The sequence below is a fragment of the Eumetopias jubatus genome, unplaced genomic scaffold, assembly GCF_037043125.1.
Source record: "Eumetopias jubatus isolate StellerSeaLion01/CBP00866 unplaced genomic scaffold, mEumJub1_p1.0 scaffold_9, whole genome shotgun sequence".
NCBI lineage: Eukaryota > Metazoa > Chordata > Mammalia > Carnivora > Otariidae > Eumetopias > Eumetopias jubatus.
In genome coordinates, this window is record NW_028274815.1 from 39,904,752 (window position 1) to 39,920,912 (window position 16,161).

The 16,161-nt window shown below is 53.1% G+C and overlaps 1 long non-coding RNA gene across 1 annotated transcript; it reads left to right on the plus strand.

The window, feature by feature from the left end:
- Positions 1–7,182: 7,182 nt before the first annotated feature.
- LOC148163526 (uncharacterized) lies at positions 7,183–8,950 on the plus strand. The gene is made up of 3 exons (XR_015768866.1): positions 7,183–7,457; positions 7,826–7,963; positions 8,725–8,950. It is a non-coding gene; the product is annotated as an uncharacterized LOC148163526 (long non-coding RNA).
- Positions 8,951–16,161: the final 7,211 nt, after the last annotated feature.

The window sequence follows — 16,161 nt, forward strand, 5'->3', positions numbered from 1 at the left end:
ACAAGAAAAGTAAAGTGAACTAAAGCTTGTTAAAAAAAAAAAGTCTGTTGCTTGCCAATCTTAAACCTTTGAGTTGACAATTGAATTGGGGGTTGTAGGAGTCTAGAAAATGCTCCTGAAAGAGGAAAGACTGGTTCTTAAAGACTGGTGGCGTGACAGTCGTCCTGCAGATTTCTGAGTGGGGGCAGCCCTGGGCTACAGGGTGGGATGGGCAGTCGGCGCCTGTGCTTGAGGGTGTGCAGCTCAGGTGATGGGATTGCTGAGCCCCCACAGGTCTCCCAGCCCCACTGCCATTTTCTCTCTCCTGCCCCATTTACACGGGGCTCTTCAGTTGCAACCACCAAAGTAGCTACAGTCAAACATGTCTTAATTCCTACACCACCAAACTCCCCTTTTTGGCCAAAGTCCTCTTAGAATGGAGGTTCTCAATTCTGCGCGTTGGGTCCACCTGGGAAGCTTTTTAAAAAACTGATTCTAGGGGACGCTCCCTGAGATTCTGATCTAATGAGCCCGGGGTGTGGCCTGCACATTGGAAGAGCTCCAGGAGAGTCTAATGTGCGGCAGATTGAGAACAGGCAACTTAGAATAAGCCCTAAATTGTGCAAGTCACAGTTGCTTTCTTGTCTGTGGGATGACTTCGCAAGGAGTGAGTCATTGGGACCCAGTTTCCCCACTGAGATTTTAAGATCTGATCTCTGCCCTCAAAAAGTGGAAGTGTGTATGTGCATGTGTGATAAAGCTGTTATGGGGCCACAATAGAGGTCTGCAACGATAGAGTGGAGATCAAAAGACACCCCAATCTGCTCTGCCTGGGGTTCAGCAAAGAAAGGTGTGATGCTTCTAGGCACAGAAAGGTGGACCACAGCTGCCGCCTGGCCCCACACATGGGGGAGGCTGCTTGTTCAACGTGGAAGCTCCTGCCTACAGCTGGCCTGTAGGGGCGGGCGGCGGGGGGACACCTGACCAGTGAGTATTTCCTACAAGAAACTCTTGAGAAGTTGCCGTGTCCAAAGTGAAGCCCTTCCATGAGGTCTGCCCCTCCAGCTCTAAGCTGCATGTCCTCCCCACTCCATGAGCAGCAGTCAGGGAGCTCCATTCGGCCCAGAACTCATTACAGCTCGGGTTGTTCTCAGGCCCAGGGAAGGGTCAGAACCCGGTTACAAGGAACAGGGCTGAGGTCAGCTCACCTTGGCTGTTCAGGTGGCGCCCTTTGAGTGACTCTAGGAACCAAGGGGTTTGGGCTCAGGGGCCCGGAAGGCACGTGCCCACCTAAATATCCTGACTGTGCCCCTCCTCCCCCAGCCTGCACCCACTTGACCTTGATGCCCGCTGCACTAGGCACGCAGAGATGGAGGAAGCACATCGGCCCTGCCCTCATAGAGCTCACAGCCTAGTGCCCCAACAGACAAGCCAGCTGGAAACAGCCTCATCGTGACCTGGCCAAAGGTTGAGGAACCCACCAGGTGACATGCACCCGCACACACTACCCCACGAGTCCGGGTAGGACCGTGGCCCACCCAGCTGGCCAGAGCAGGGCTTTGGGGAGATGGCAGAGCGGGGAGGAAAGGGAAGGGCATGAAATTGAGAATCAGGAGTCCAGTCATCACTACCTGTCCTCATGTGCCCACTCCCACCCCGGCTGCTCCACCTTCCCCCCTGAACATAGGAGAGGCCACTGTGTAGATGAAGCCCAGTGCTGCTTGCCCTAGGTCTTTCCTTGCAAGTTGCAGTCAGCCTTGCTCAGGAGGTTGGCTGGCCCTGCCAGAGGCTGCTTTCTGGACTGGCCGCCCAGCCCTGTTGTTACTCACAGGTGACAGGATCAGACACCACAGGCCTCAGCTGGACCACAGTAGAAACTCTCCCTCACCCATGATTCTTGCCTAGAAACATGAGGTTCTACAGACCTTCAACCAGGCAAACCTCAAGACTGTGGCTGAGCAGTGTGGCTGCACCTCGGGTGAGGAGCTAAGCTCTGAAATCAGACTCCTCCTCACATCGTGGGTCCTAAACTGACAGTGTGACCCTAAGAGGTTACTTGGCCTCCCTGCACCTCAGTTTCCTTATCTGTAAAAACAGTGATTAAAATTAAGTGTTCATGTAAAATCATATACAGCTATAAATGTTTACCTATATCCCAAGCAGCTCTCCGCTGGGGGTGGTTTTGCCCCTTGGACATTTGACAATGCCTGGAGACATGTTTGGTTGTCAAGACTGGAGCGCGGGGTGGCGGGGGGGGAGTGGCGTTCTGAGTGGGTGGAGGCTGGGATGCTATTACACAGCCTGCAACACGCAAGACAGCCCCCTGCAATGAAGAATTATCTGGGCCCAAATATCAGTGATAGCGAAGTTGAGAAACCCTGCCACAAACGCATGTATGGAGGGGTTAATGTTTTTTATTTTACAAAAGGGAATCATTTACATTTTAGTCATCCTGATAGGTAAACAGTGGCATCTCATTGCTACTTTAATTTGCAATTCTCTATCAACAGTTCTTGGTTATTCTGATTTGCACTTCTAAGAATTATCTATTTGTATCCTTTGCCCATTTTTCTATTGGTTTGTTTCTATTGACCTTCACTGTCAATTCTAAAGAACTCGTATTATAGATATAGATAACCTTTTGTAATCTGCATTAAATACTTCGCCCCGCAAATTAAATGAATGAGATAATACAGGCCAAGAGTTTAGTGCAGAACCCACACCACGGTTAAGGCGGTTAGCTGTGGGCCACGTGGCGCCAAACTCACCCCTAGATTTTAGTTGGGGCAGCTGAGCCATCGTCTAAGGTCCATGGATTGAAAGGGGGGCTCACAAGAATACTACCACGCCTGTGACAGTCTCCACAGTGCCAGAGGGACCGCGGTAACAGCAGAAAGTCACCGAAAGTCAAGTCCGGAGCAGAGCACACAGAGCCCTGAGCTCCTGCTCGGACCACCCTCAGCTGGAGCTCAGCGAGCATGGGCAACGGGCAACTCCCTTAGGTGCATTAATTCGCCAGCCCCGTGAGAATGCTGTTGGCTCCTTTCATGGTAACTTGTCCACGGACACAGCCGACAAGGAACAAGGATTTGAAGCCAGGTGACTGGCCCCAGAGTCTGGGCTCCCAGTCTCCTCACTGTGCACCCACCCCCTTGGACCCTGAGGAAGGAGTTTTCATATCAGGCGCTGCCTACATGGAGTATGGCAGGTAGATGTGAGGGCACCAGAGGCCACGCCAGGCCAAGGGACGCTTCTCGAGTATGCGTCCCGGATGTCCCGATGGAACTGCTGGGGGGAGGCGATCCTAGCCGGGGAGCTGGCAGCTCACAAGAGCCGAAACTGGAACAAATAAATGAGCAGCCACCTTAAAGAAATAAGAACCCCACCCGAAGGCCCAAATAAACATAGAGGTAAATCTTGAAGAGTTTGAGATGTGGTGAGGGCCTGACCGATGGCCCCTCACCACATGGACTCTCAGAACCGCCAGGCTGACTCTTCACTGCAGAGGAGACCGGTACCAGTTACAAGGACCTCTGTGATAATTATCTCACATGATTCCCTCAATCCTGCCGTGTGCGTCCCATTGGCCCCATTTTGTGGTTGAAGAAATAGATCTAGAGAATGTGAGAGCAGTGTACCAGAGCCAGATCAGATCCTGAAGCAGACGCCCGGGGCCGGTGTCCCTCTCGGAGCTGCGCCTTTGCATGGTGCATCCCCTGGTACTTCCATCTGGTTCTGATGGCTGAGGGGGGCACGTCTTCAATTCCATTCATCAGGTACCTTAGCAATCTTCTTGAAAATAGCAACAGGGGCCCTGAGGAATGAGACCCAGGTCAGGGAGGGGAGAGAAGGTCCACAGAGGTCTGGTGGGCGAGCCCAGGGGAGGGTGGACTGCAGGGTTCACCATGGGTCACGGGTGGGACAAAGGATGGTGGAGCATTCAAAAGCAAAATTTGACAGCTTGACCATCCAAGGGCCGAGGGCTGGTTGCTCCCAGTGCCCACAGGACTTCTGCCCCTTCTCACTGTGCTTCCCGGCCTACTTCCCAGCCCTGCCTCTGAAGGCCTGGTCTGGATGAGCGCCTTGGGGACGGGCTCGTGGGCCTGACACACACTCTACCAGCTGCCCGTCCCACCGACCAGCTCCTCACCCGGCGTCCTGCTGCCTGGGGACCACCCAACCCCAGGGGAAGGCTGTCCCGGCTTTGCACAGTGCCCTGCGCTCTTACAGAGCCTGGAAGGCCACCCTGGCCCCTGGCCTGGAACGTGGTATTTTCCCCCCACCAGCGATCTGACTAACTGACTCCTCCACATCCGGTCACACCACAGGCCTGGGGCCCTCGGCAGCCAACAGTCACCTGGTCAGCCCAGCCCAGATCCTGCGCTCTAATATTAAATGTGGGACCAGGAAGGAAGGAAACCAGAAAGGGAGGGAGAGAGGGAGGGATGGAGGACTCGTGTGTCCATGGTCCTCAAAATGAGCAGCTTTTTCTCCTCCATTTTCTAGAGCAGTGGGTCTCAAAGCGAGGTCCCAGACTCAGCGTGCCCAAGAACGGGGAGAGATAAAGATTCTCGGGCCCCACCCTAGACTTCCTGAACCCGAAACTTGCAGGTGGGCCCGCCTCTGTGTCTCCACGAGCGCCCTGGGGCTTCTCCGTCCTGCTCCAGTTTGAGAACCACTGCCCTAGAACCGTCACCAGGGAGTGTTTTTACCTCTGCTGTCCTCCTTTTAGTTATCTCAGCCCTAGGGCTCTTCTGGCCTTATTGAAATGGCCCCAGAGGCCCCTCTGCCTTCCCAGACATCACCCCTGCAGTGCCCCTGTTTGACCCAGCAAGAGGGGAGCCTGGAGGGCAGCCTGGGTGGAGGTGGCGGGCCCACAGCCGGCAGCCACAACTCCGCGTCCCTCACATCCGTGTGTTCACTGGAACCTCCCCACAATCTGTGAGGTAGGCAGGCGAATAGCACCGCCTCGGTTTGATAGATGAGGGAAAGGGAGACTCAGAAGGGTTAATGGCTGTTCTCCCTCTGGAGCTTCCAGATTCCTTGGGGGGCAAGATCTCTGTGCCTGCAAGACAGTTAAATAACAGGGCAGAGAGCCTTCCTGCACCTGGGTGGGGTGGGGTGGGGCTCCCCTTCCCCCTACAGCAGGCCCTAACTAGGACACCTTGTGGGGGTGCAGTGAGGGGGCTGGGGTTGCCTGGTGGGGCTTGGCATCTTCCTACATGCTTGTGTGCAGCATTTTTCTCTGGACCCCAACAAAGCCTGTGAGTACCTCCGACCCATATAAAGTCCTTTATGTTAAAAATTCCTCTGGATCCAGCTGTCCCACTTCTGGATACATACACAAAAGAATTCAAAGCAGGGACTGGAAGAGGTATTTGCACACCCATGGGCATAGCATTTGTCACGATACCCAAATATCCATCAGTGGGTGAATGGATAAAAATGGGGTACATACATACAATGGATTATTATTCAGCCACACAAGGGAATAATGTTTCAATACTACTACCACATGGATGAACATTGATGCATTGCACTGAGATAAGCTGGACACACAAGAACAAGTTCCTAGAGTCGTCAGACTCCTAGAAACAGAAAGTAGAATGATGGCTTCCCAGCCCCTGGAAGGGAGGGAGAATGCAGAGTTAGTGTCCAATGGGGACAGTTTCAGTTTTGCAAGATGAAAAAGTTCTGGAGATGGATGGTGGCAATGGTTGCTTGACAATGTGAATGTGCTTAATGCCACTGAACTGTAGACTTACAAAAATGATAAGTTTTATGTTATGTATATTTTACCATAATAAAAATTGCAGTCTGTCCATGATCCCTTCTCTTCGAAAAACAAAACCCATCCTCTAGATGTTGGGACCATTTCCAGGGAAACGGCGGCATACAGACCATCCTGCAAATACCCTACACGGCCACATGCCTCCACATGTCTACTGTGGCCTGGGAGAGAAAGCCCCGGACATTGGGTCTGCTTTCCTGGGCTTCCTACTTTCTGGCCCTGTGACCTTCAGCAAGCAGCTCAGCTGATGTCAGACCCTCAGTCTCCTTGTTTATAAAAAGGACTAAAAATATCTCAGGTTCTTGTGAGGGCCAAGTAGGAAACAATCTGAAAGCTTCTGGTCCATAACAGGTGTTCAATCAGTGGTAGTTACTTAATGGCATTTCCTCTGCCTGGAAAGTTCTCCCCACCTTCTCTATAAATGTTTCCTCCCTCAGAGCCTAATCAGGTCAAATCCCACCTCTTTGGTGAAGCCTGTGGTAATCTGCAGTATTATTCTCCCATATAGCTTCTCTTCCCCACCTGACGTTGACGTTGGTCATGGCCATCCAACTTGAATGCCTGTAAGAGCCAGTTGGTGCTTTGTCACGACATCTTTCCCTCTGGCCTGGTCACCAGCACAGCAAAGCCCCAGCGACACACAGTGGACATATAGCATGAGTAAGAAACAAGCCTTTGTCATTTAATCTTCAGAGATTTTGAGGTTGCTTGCTTCCTCGGTGTACCTCAGTTCTGGGCCACTCAAAATGTGGTTTTCCTTCTGCAGCCTCAGCGTCTCTGGGACACTTGCTAGAGATGCACATTCAGGCCCCACCCCTGACCTACAAAACCAGATCCTCCATTTTCTTCTGAGGGGACCCATGGAAAGTCGTTTCTCTGCCACAAAGGTGCTCAGTGGCCATCATTTTCTCCTCACCCCTCCAAGGCTTCTGCAGAACACTCTACTAGTCATCCTTCATGACTCCTCAAGAGCCATTCTCCCCTTCTTCCTTACTGAAAATCCAAGTTTTGTAGGAGACTGCAATGTGTTCAGGTTAAAATATTCCAGTTCCCAGAATTCCTTGCAGCTGAGGGTAGTCACATGACCCAGCCCTGTCTCTGGCTCAGAGGAAGTCCCTGGGCTGCAGGGAAACTTGTCAAAGGTGAAAGGCCCAAGTGGCAAGTGAATCTAGCTTGGGGCCTTGCTCTTCCTCTTGCTTCCTGCCTGTTACTTGGACGTGGTGGTGAATTATGACAAAACCCCAGTGATTCACACTTCCCTATATTCACACCCTCGGGTAGTCCCCAGCCACATTGAATCTGGGCTGGCCGGTGCCTAGCTCTGACCAATAGAATGTTGGTTGAAATGGGGTTCAGCGACTTCGGCTTTGCTTGGAGCCTGAGGTCTGTCCAGGCTGAGAAGTTGCCCTCCCTCCAGGAGATCACATTCCTGTCAAAGCGAGGACCATCCATCCAACCCACCTTCTAGGCCCAGAAATGGAGGAGTCACCTCACCTCTTCCTCCTATCTGCAGCCAGGCCATTCCCCTTGAATGGCCCACATCCACCCTAGGATTGATCTATGGGGAACCCTCCTACTGATCTCCCACCTCTCCACTCTGCCCACCCCATACAAGGCTGAACGTACGTAGCTGTCAGATCGATCTTCCTAAATGCAGATCTGAAGGTCACTCCCCAGTGCTGTTAGGGTAAGTCCCAAGGCCCTGACTTGGCCTACACCTCCATACATGATACCCTTTAATCCCACTTCTGTCCACTCCCCTCTCTAAATACCATGGGCCCTGGGCCTACCATACGGCTCCCTGTTTCTGATGCAAGCTATGCCTGTTAACGCCTCCATGCCTTTGCCCCAGGGCTGACAGACTTCATCCTTCATGCTGACTCCAAGTCGTAGTCTGCTCGGGCGGCCATTACACAACTACAGACTGGATGGGTTTTTTTTGTTTTTTTTTTTAAGATTTTATTTATTTATTTGAGAGAGAGAGAGAGCACGAGCGGGGGGAGAGGGAGAAGCAGGCTCCCCACGAGCAGGGAGCCCAACACAGCTCCATCCCAGGACCCTGGGATCACGACCTGAGCCGAAGGCAGATGCTTAACCCACTGAGCCGCCCAGGTGCCCCCAGACTGGATGGTTTAAAGATCAGTTTATTTCAAGTTCTGAAGGCTGGAAGTCCAAGATCAAGATGCTGGCAAGGTAGGTTTCATTCTGAGACTTCTTTTCCTGGCTTGGGGGTGGGTGCCACCTTACCATGTGCTTACATGGTATGCGTGCCCAGAGAGAGAGAAGGCGAGCTCTCTGGGATTAAGGACCCTAATCCTATGTGATCAGGGTCCCAACCTTATGACTGCACCCATCTTCAAATACAGCCACATTTGGAGGTTGGGGCTTTAACATATGAATTTGAGGGGACAGGGGCAGGAGGGTGGTGCGGGGAGGTGGACACCAACATTTGGTCCATTACATTCAACTAGGAGTGGCTGCCTGGAGAACTTGTTGATAAGAATTCTCAGATCCTTCCCGGACTCCGTGATAAAAAGCGCTATGCATGGGGTGCCTGGGTGGCTCAGTCGTGAAGCGTCTGCCTTCGGCTCAGGTCATGATCTCAGGGTCCTGGGATCGAGCCCCTCATCGGGCTCCCTGCTCGGCGGGAAGCCGGCTTCTCCCTCTCCCACTCCCCCTGCTTGTTTTCCCTCTCTCGCTACGTCTCTCTCTGTCAAATAAATAAAATCTTTTAAAAAAAATAAAAATAAAAAAAGGGCTATGCTTGATTAGTCGGCCTTGGACTTAGAAAGGAGAGATTGAGGTGGCTCACATACCAGATATTTTCTTCCCCCTGTTTTATGCGCTCGTCTTTGCCCGCGCCTCTCTTGGCCCCAGGACAATCCCTGACACATACTAGCCTCTTGACACATTTTCAGTGAATGAGTCAACAAGTGAGTAATGGTATCTCAAAGCCCATTTCAGATGGACGGCTTCCCTGGAGCTTCCCAGAGGGCTGGTGGCTGGAAATCTTGAAGGCGTTCGCCCATCTCTCCCCTTACCCTGGCCTGGAAATGCGGCATTTGTCTGAGCGACTCTACACAGATGCCTGGACTCCGGTCTGTCAGGATCACAGGTGGCTCTTCAGACACTGTCCCCTTGAGCCCACTGAGACGTCTGCCCTTCCCACTGCCTTGCCACCCCTGCACCCTCCCCGCCTCACCCCATTGCTGCCACCCCCGCCCTCTGGCTGTTGTCAGTTTGAGAAGCAAATTGGTTCCGTGGCCTCCAGGCCTGGTAGCAAGGGAGAGCCTGGCCTGCCTTCCGATGGGAGGTGGGGAGCCGGGGCGGCGGGGGTGGGGGGGTGGGGCTCACGTTAACTGGTGCTGTGAGCAGGAAGGTTGAGAGCGGGCATGGGTGTGTGTGTGTTGGGGAAAGAGGTGCTGCCGTTAAAGAGGAAATGTACTAGAGTCTCAAATGCTCCTGTTAAAGCGCAGCTCATGGGGCGCCTGGGTGGCTCAGTCGTCAAGCGTCTGCCTTTGGCTCAGGTCATGATCCCTGGGTCCTAGGGTGGAGCCCTGCATCGGGCTCCCTGCTCCGCGGGAAGCCTGCTTCTCCCTCTCTCGCTCCCCCTGCTTGTGTTCCCTCTCTCGCTATGTCTCTGTCAATTAAATAAATAAATAAAATCTTTAAAAAAAAAAAAAAGAGCAGCTCACGAAAATGTGAACTTCCTGCAGCTGGTTCCCTTGGGGTCCTGTCTCCTCCCGCATGGACACAGTCTCATGTGGTGCCTGCTGGGAGAGGAGGAGCAGAGCCCAGCTCCACTCAGGACCCAGCATTCAACCAGGCCTCGCCCCCACGGAGTTTCCCAAGGTTGGATAGAGAGCCTGTGGTCCTTGCCCACGACCCCGGCAGGCCTTCCCAGGAGAACCACCGGGAGGGCACCAGCCTTTCCATTTCCTCACCGTCCTCCTGGAGGCCCCGCCAGTCCAGCCAAGAAGGCCGTCGAGCCCTGGGAGGGAGTCACAGAGAGGTGAGGGCATCCCCGGCACCGTCTGGGCTCTGTGGAAAGTGACCTCCCCGCAGAGGGCCCGGTGCCCTCCGAAGTACCCTGGGGCCGTGGCCAGTCTACACTCAAACTCACCCAGTGACCAGCCCTAGTTCCATGAGAAGAATCCTAGGGGGCTCACTCTCTACGAGGTGCCTGCTCCCCAACACTATTGTTGGATGTTTATTGCTCGGTAACATCAAATCTTTTCACTTCATTTCTGCCTGTTAGGTGCGGTCTACAGTGGGCTCCCCGCATGGTCTCTCCCGCTGACCTGATTCATATTGTAGTCCCCACTGTCTGCCCTCCTTTGGCCACACTAACTTTCCTGGGCCTAGAGTACCAACCTCCTCCTGACCTCTAGGGCTGGCCGGTGCGGTTTCCTTCTCCCCAGCTGTTCACCTGGTTATAATCTGCTCATTCTTCAGGTCTTTGCATAAAATGCTCTCTTCCAGGGAAAGCCTTCCAGAACTTTGACAGTGAGCTGTGGAACAGCCTAGATGAGAGAGACCAGAGCCAGGCATCTATCAGAGCCTAAGACCTCATGGTCAAAGCCCAAAGGGAGATGTGCATAAGCCAAACTGGAAAAGGAAAGGAAAAGACAGATTCTGGTGACCAATCCAATGAATTTGGGAGTGAAAAATGCGGAGAAGTTGACAATTCAAAAATACCCTCTGTTCACAACCTCTATGATGCTCAGTTTTAGGCATCTGTGTCCTAGGAAAGAGAGAGGCCGTAACTGAATTGGTAGCAGATTTCTAACTCTTTTATGTGGGTCATATTCTCCCAGGAAAATGGAGAGTTTCTTACAGAAGGTGTTATTTCTTCTCATTGCACATGTATTACTTTTTGCTTCTAGCAGAATTCTGGCTATCTTAGTTCTGGACATCTTATTTATAATGTTTATATCTCAAAGAGCTTCTAGCTCTTCATCTGCTTTCTGCTGGAGCCAGAGTGGGAGGTGGGGCAAGGAGACAAAGCTTCTTTCCCCTCGGTCTTATTGTATCACGAGTCCCAGCAGGAGAGAGATGGCAATTCAGTGTTTCCCTGACTAGTCTGTGACTGGAAAGAATATAATGAATGGACAATTGATAAAGACGTGGGGAGGATGGAAGTCAACCAGCAGGGGATGGTGCGGCACCTCCAGGATCTAACCCTGAAGAGCCATCAGCTCAGTGAGCTTGAAGACACAAGGAGAGGAAGTGATTCGAGAACCCAGCGGGGACTGTAGCTGAAAGGAGGGCTGCTGTGGCCTCATACAGGAACCTGCCACACCACTGCCCACCCGTCTCCCACAGGCCCTAGAACAATGCATGCCCTGCGGCTCTTTCCTCCTGCCCTCCTGTTTCCTGCTGGTGTCCACTGTGGGCTCAGGTGTGACCAGCACCAGAAGGCAAAGAAGCTCCATGGACGCAGTTTATCCACCTCAGCCTCCAGGGACGGGGCAAGGTAGACAAGGAAAAGGAGCAGATCTGGAGGGACAAACACTCTAGTACTGACACACAGAACAAAGCAACACACTAGAATCCGGCTATGATTTACTGAGCACCAACTGTGGACCTAGCATGAGGACATGATGTCAAGCTAAGGCGGGGCTTTGAGTAGAGGGGAAAGTGAAAGTGGGTCCTCAGGGACAGGAGACTGGCGCCCAGACCCAGAGGGAAGCAGGCACCCCAGGCAGGCAGAGCAGGAGGAGAGAGACTGCAAATCCCCCTTCGGGTTCCTGGTTCCAGTTCTCTGGAGAGGCCTGGTGGCCTGTTTTTGTGAAACTCCCTTGATTCTACACAATTTTCCCTTTACATAAGACAGCTTGAAGAAATTTCCTTTTTTTCTTTTTAAGATTTTATTTATTCATTTATCAGAGAGAGAGCACAAGCAGGGGGAGTGGCAGAGGGAGAGGGAGAAGCCGACTCCCCGCTGAGCAGGGAGCCCAACGCGGGGCTCGATCCCAGGACCCTGGGACCATGACCCGAGCCGAAGGCAGACGCTTAACAGCTGAGCCACCCAGGTGCCCCGGAAGTTTCAATTTCTTACAACCAAAGAACTTTGGGTATACTTCATTTGAAACAAAAGCACCTTGAGCACGCGTCATTTCATCCACATAACAACCCCCATTTTAAAGCTGAGACTGCTGAAGGTCCCAGTAAGATTAGATCATCTTCACTGAGGGAGCTGGGACTCACACTTGGGTTGGCCTGACTGCACACTTCGGAATTTTCTAGGAGTCTACCAGCTGGCAGAGCTGGCCGAAAGCAATTTCCAAAACCAGAAGGGCACTCCGCCCTTGACCAAGGCACCCCTGTGGGGAAGCTGGCCTGTCTCAGCTAAAGCATGTTGGGGTTCTGCTGAGGAGCTGGCAGGCATGACCATCCAGAGCCCAAATGTTTGACAGGGTCAAGAAAGGGACCAACCCTGGACTTGCTGAACTACAGCCAAGTTTTTTGTTTGTTTGTTTCAAGAACTCCTAGGAAAGCAATGCATTTGCAAATGCTGGACTTCCTTAAATAAATTCCAAGGACAGGGTTGACTGCACATGGGAGTAGCCCCCGCCTCCCCATCACAGCCACATCCCCAAGTATCCAGTACCCCAGCCCCAGAGGTGGACTGAGTTGTTAGAGGAGGAGTGCCTGCTCACCTCGGGCCCCTCCAGGAGCCCAGGGTGGGGCTCTCAGGCTCCCCCATCTCATCCCATCCGCAGGCTCACACACACCCCGTCAGCTTCCCCATCTCAGAGCCGGAAGGTGAGGTGAGGTAATGTCTCCACTAACCCACAGTGGCCAGGAGATGAAAAGAATCTCAGAAATGCTGTGTTTAATTTAAAGCAGACCCAGCCCGCCTTAGCCAGGCTGCAATTTCACTCAGAATAACCAGTTTGTTTTTCTTGGACATTCCAGGAACTAACTGGTCACCCCCTGCTAAGTCCCAACAGGAATGTTAGGGGGGCCCCTTGCTGGGGGCACATGCTGCCTGCAGTTCTGCCCTTTTGCTGCCTCTGGGTCTCTCTGGGGGCGGGGGGGGCTCCTGCTTCAGAGGGGACTGCTCTCCCTTTGCCCCCTATGGCTCCTTTATCCCCTGCACCTAATGTGGTACCCAGAATTCCAGGGGTAAGAGGTTGTCATATAGATAATAATAGCAACATGCTCTATCGTCTATCACCGCGATCTGTTTATCAAGTGCTTTCTATGTGCTCTGCTAAACACTTCCAAGTTACTATCTCGTCAAGTCCTTACAACATTCCGTTAAGATGTATAGAAATTTCTATTGCTCTCTTTTTATAGATGGTGAAGCTGAGGCTAGGGGAGTTTACATAACTTGTCCCAAGTCACCCAGCTGGGATTGGAGCACCCCGCCACCCCAAGCTCTGGGTCCAAAGCCCAGGCTCCTCTCAGCTGCCCATCCAGACCAGCCCCTCCCTTCTGGGAGCCTAAGGAGCTTCAGGTATTTTGCTTGAAGGCGGGTGCCCTTTTTGGCCATACTGGTGTCTCTGCAGGGAGTTCTCTGGGGACACTGGGGTGACTGCTGGTGGGAGGCCAGGCTGTAATCATAGGCCCTTTCCTTCTAGTTGTTGACACCCCCACTTTGCTTCGGATTGTGTTGGGGACTTCCAGTCCCTGTGAATTTTGCTGCCCCGGGGGATCTGTTGGACTCCTGACCTGTGACTATCAAGTCTGGGCTCAAAAAAGGGCAAAGCAGCCCCTGTGGTGCAGAGGCAGGCTCCCGGGCTCTGGGCCGGGCCTGTGACCTCGGCAGCCCTTCCCTGCCCCAGCCTCAGCTCCTGCTCACTGCAATGGTAAATGGAGGGGGCGAGGGGCATCCGGCTCCAATTCATCTGCCCCTTCTGTCCCTCTCATGCTCTGATGTTGCTTGGCATCAGATTTGTGCAGCTAGCCCTTGGCTCCGGGAGACTGTGTGAGAGAGGTGGCAGGAGGAGGGTTACTGGAGAGCAGCTTGGCTTCCAGGGAAGCTTCCAAGACTTGGAAGAGGAAAAAAGAATGGGTGGGGCCTAAAGCAGAACCAGGGACTGGGTGGCCCAGATGGGTTTCTTCTCGGGCCCTAAGGCCAGTTCCAGAGCCATTTCTGGCCTGCTCTCTGCCCGGTGGCCTCCGCTCTGCTCCAGGGGCCTAAGGGAGCTAAGAAATGAGCTCTCCGGCCTCCCTGCCGGGCTGCCTTTGAGATCACCCACCTGGACTGGGGTGGACAGCATGGGTGGTGGATCCTGAGGCAGGTGAGACTCCCGTTGGTTCCCCAGGCTGGGCCAGCAAGAGGGAGGCTGGTGTAGCTAGCCGGTGGGGAGCTGGGAGCTGCAGGCCTGGGAGGGGCTGATAAGTGGCCTCTCCGGGAGGCCCTGGCTCAGGGGACAATGGGCTTAGTGTGGGTGGCCTGGGCTGTGGCTTTCCCTCTCTGCTCCCAACAGAAGTTTCCGTGGCACCCAAACCCTGACTTGGCCACAAGTCAGTGGAGACAGTACGTGGGAGTCCTTGAGTCCCAGCCTCTCCCCTGGGCTGCAAATACCCCACAAATACCCCCTAGTGCTGTGCTGTGGGACCTCCTCAGCCCACTCACCCCCCTCATCCACTCCAGGAGAGGGGAAGCCTTGGGGCTTTACTGGGTGGACACTAAGTGGTCCCCACTTAGGCCTGCATTCTTCAGTCGTTCATCTAGGGGCAGGGGACAAACAGGTGACACAAATCCCTTTTGTGCATTTTCCCAGACCTAAGCCAATAAATGAACTCTCTGCTCCACTGATGCATCTGTAGGAATGATAAGTTCTGGGGCTCAGTTTGGAGAAATAGGAGAGGCACCTGATGAGATACCAAGTGGTGAAGACATGTAACTCTTTACAGAAGCACTGTAGCGAGTTAACCCAGTTAACCCTTAACCCAAGGCAGCTAATGGCAAATGTTACCCTCAGTGTATACGAACAGAATGCTTTTAACCTGGGGGTTCTCAAAAGGCTTCGTAGAAGGGCTGCTATAGGAGCTGGGCCTCAGCAGCCACGGTCGGTCCCGACAAAGGCGCAGAGGTGGGTCTCTGAAGGTCTAGGGAGTCGTGGGGCTTGGGCTGCTGGTACCATGTGATGGGGGACAAGGTTCTGAGAGATCACAGGACCCTGGATTAGGCTTACAGATCTAGACTCTGTTTGGTGGTGGTGACCTCTGGAGGTTTTATTTTGGGCAGGGGTGGGGGAAGTGGGGTTGGGGGGGAGGGCACTCTTTAATTAAAATGGGGCTTCAGAAAGCCCACCCTGCTGAAGTGCTCCAGACAGCAACAATGGTCTCACACAATTTTCATGAAATGGCTAATTGTGAAAGCAGCTGTTTATCTTATTTTCCTCGGTCAAATGTCAACCCAGTATGAACCCGTGGCCTGCTGCATCACCACCACGGCACTGGAGAATGCTCTGGGGGACGTGTGGAGGGTGCATTGGAAAGAGCAGCTAAGGGATGGTGGACGTGGGGGCTGTGGAGGGAGATGGAGGGGGGTGGGAAAGACACAGGAGGCGGAGTGGCCCTGGCAAAGGCCCATTTTACAGATGAAGAAACTAAGGCTCAGCTAGAAAATACTAGATCTGGCCTCACCTCTCTGCAAAACTTATCTTTTTTTCCTTTGGAGACACTGAGTGTCAGGTAAGCAATTCTCCAGGAGGCCAGAAGTCTGGGAATGTGGGGTGTGAAGATAACAGGACTAGGGCCAGGAGGGAAGGACCTGTGCCGGACACACCTGATTCCATGCATCATGCTTTTTTCCTACCCTGGGGCAGGTTGGTCACCCAGGAAACAGACTCTGAGGTGGAGATTAGGGAGCAGAAAGTTTATCGTGGTGGGCCCTGGGGCTAACATCCATGGGGCTGGGGGCGACGGGAGAAGGGGGAGTGGGCAGGGGGAGAAATCAGGCAGCAGGGCAGCCTCCACAAAGGCTTCGGCCAACCCACGAGGAGCTCTGGAATTGCGTTGGCCTGGGAGTTGTCCACAGGTGGGACACGAAGGCTGCAGCTGGGGGAAATAGGCCTTGCCGTCCTGGAGGAGGGTCTGGGTGGCACCACACACAGTCCGCGTGGGACCGATGTCTCCACCAAGCGCCACTTCTCTCTGAGTTTTAGAGGCCACATTCCTGACAGGGAGAATGTGACTGACCTAATTCATTTTTCTGAGCCAGGCTACACAGGTCAAAGGCCACCGACAAGCCCAGGGATTGACTGTGTTTGGGTGAGCCACGCAAGATTGTCAAAGCTAGGATTTCTCTTTCCCTCTTTCTTTCTTTCTTTCTTTCTTTCTTTCTTTCTTTCTTTTTCTTTCTTTCTTTCTTTCTTTCTTTCTTTCCTTTCTTTCTTTCTTTCTTTTCTTTTTCTTTCTTTCTTTCTTTC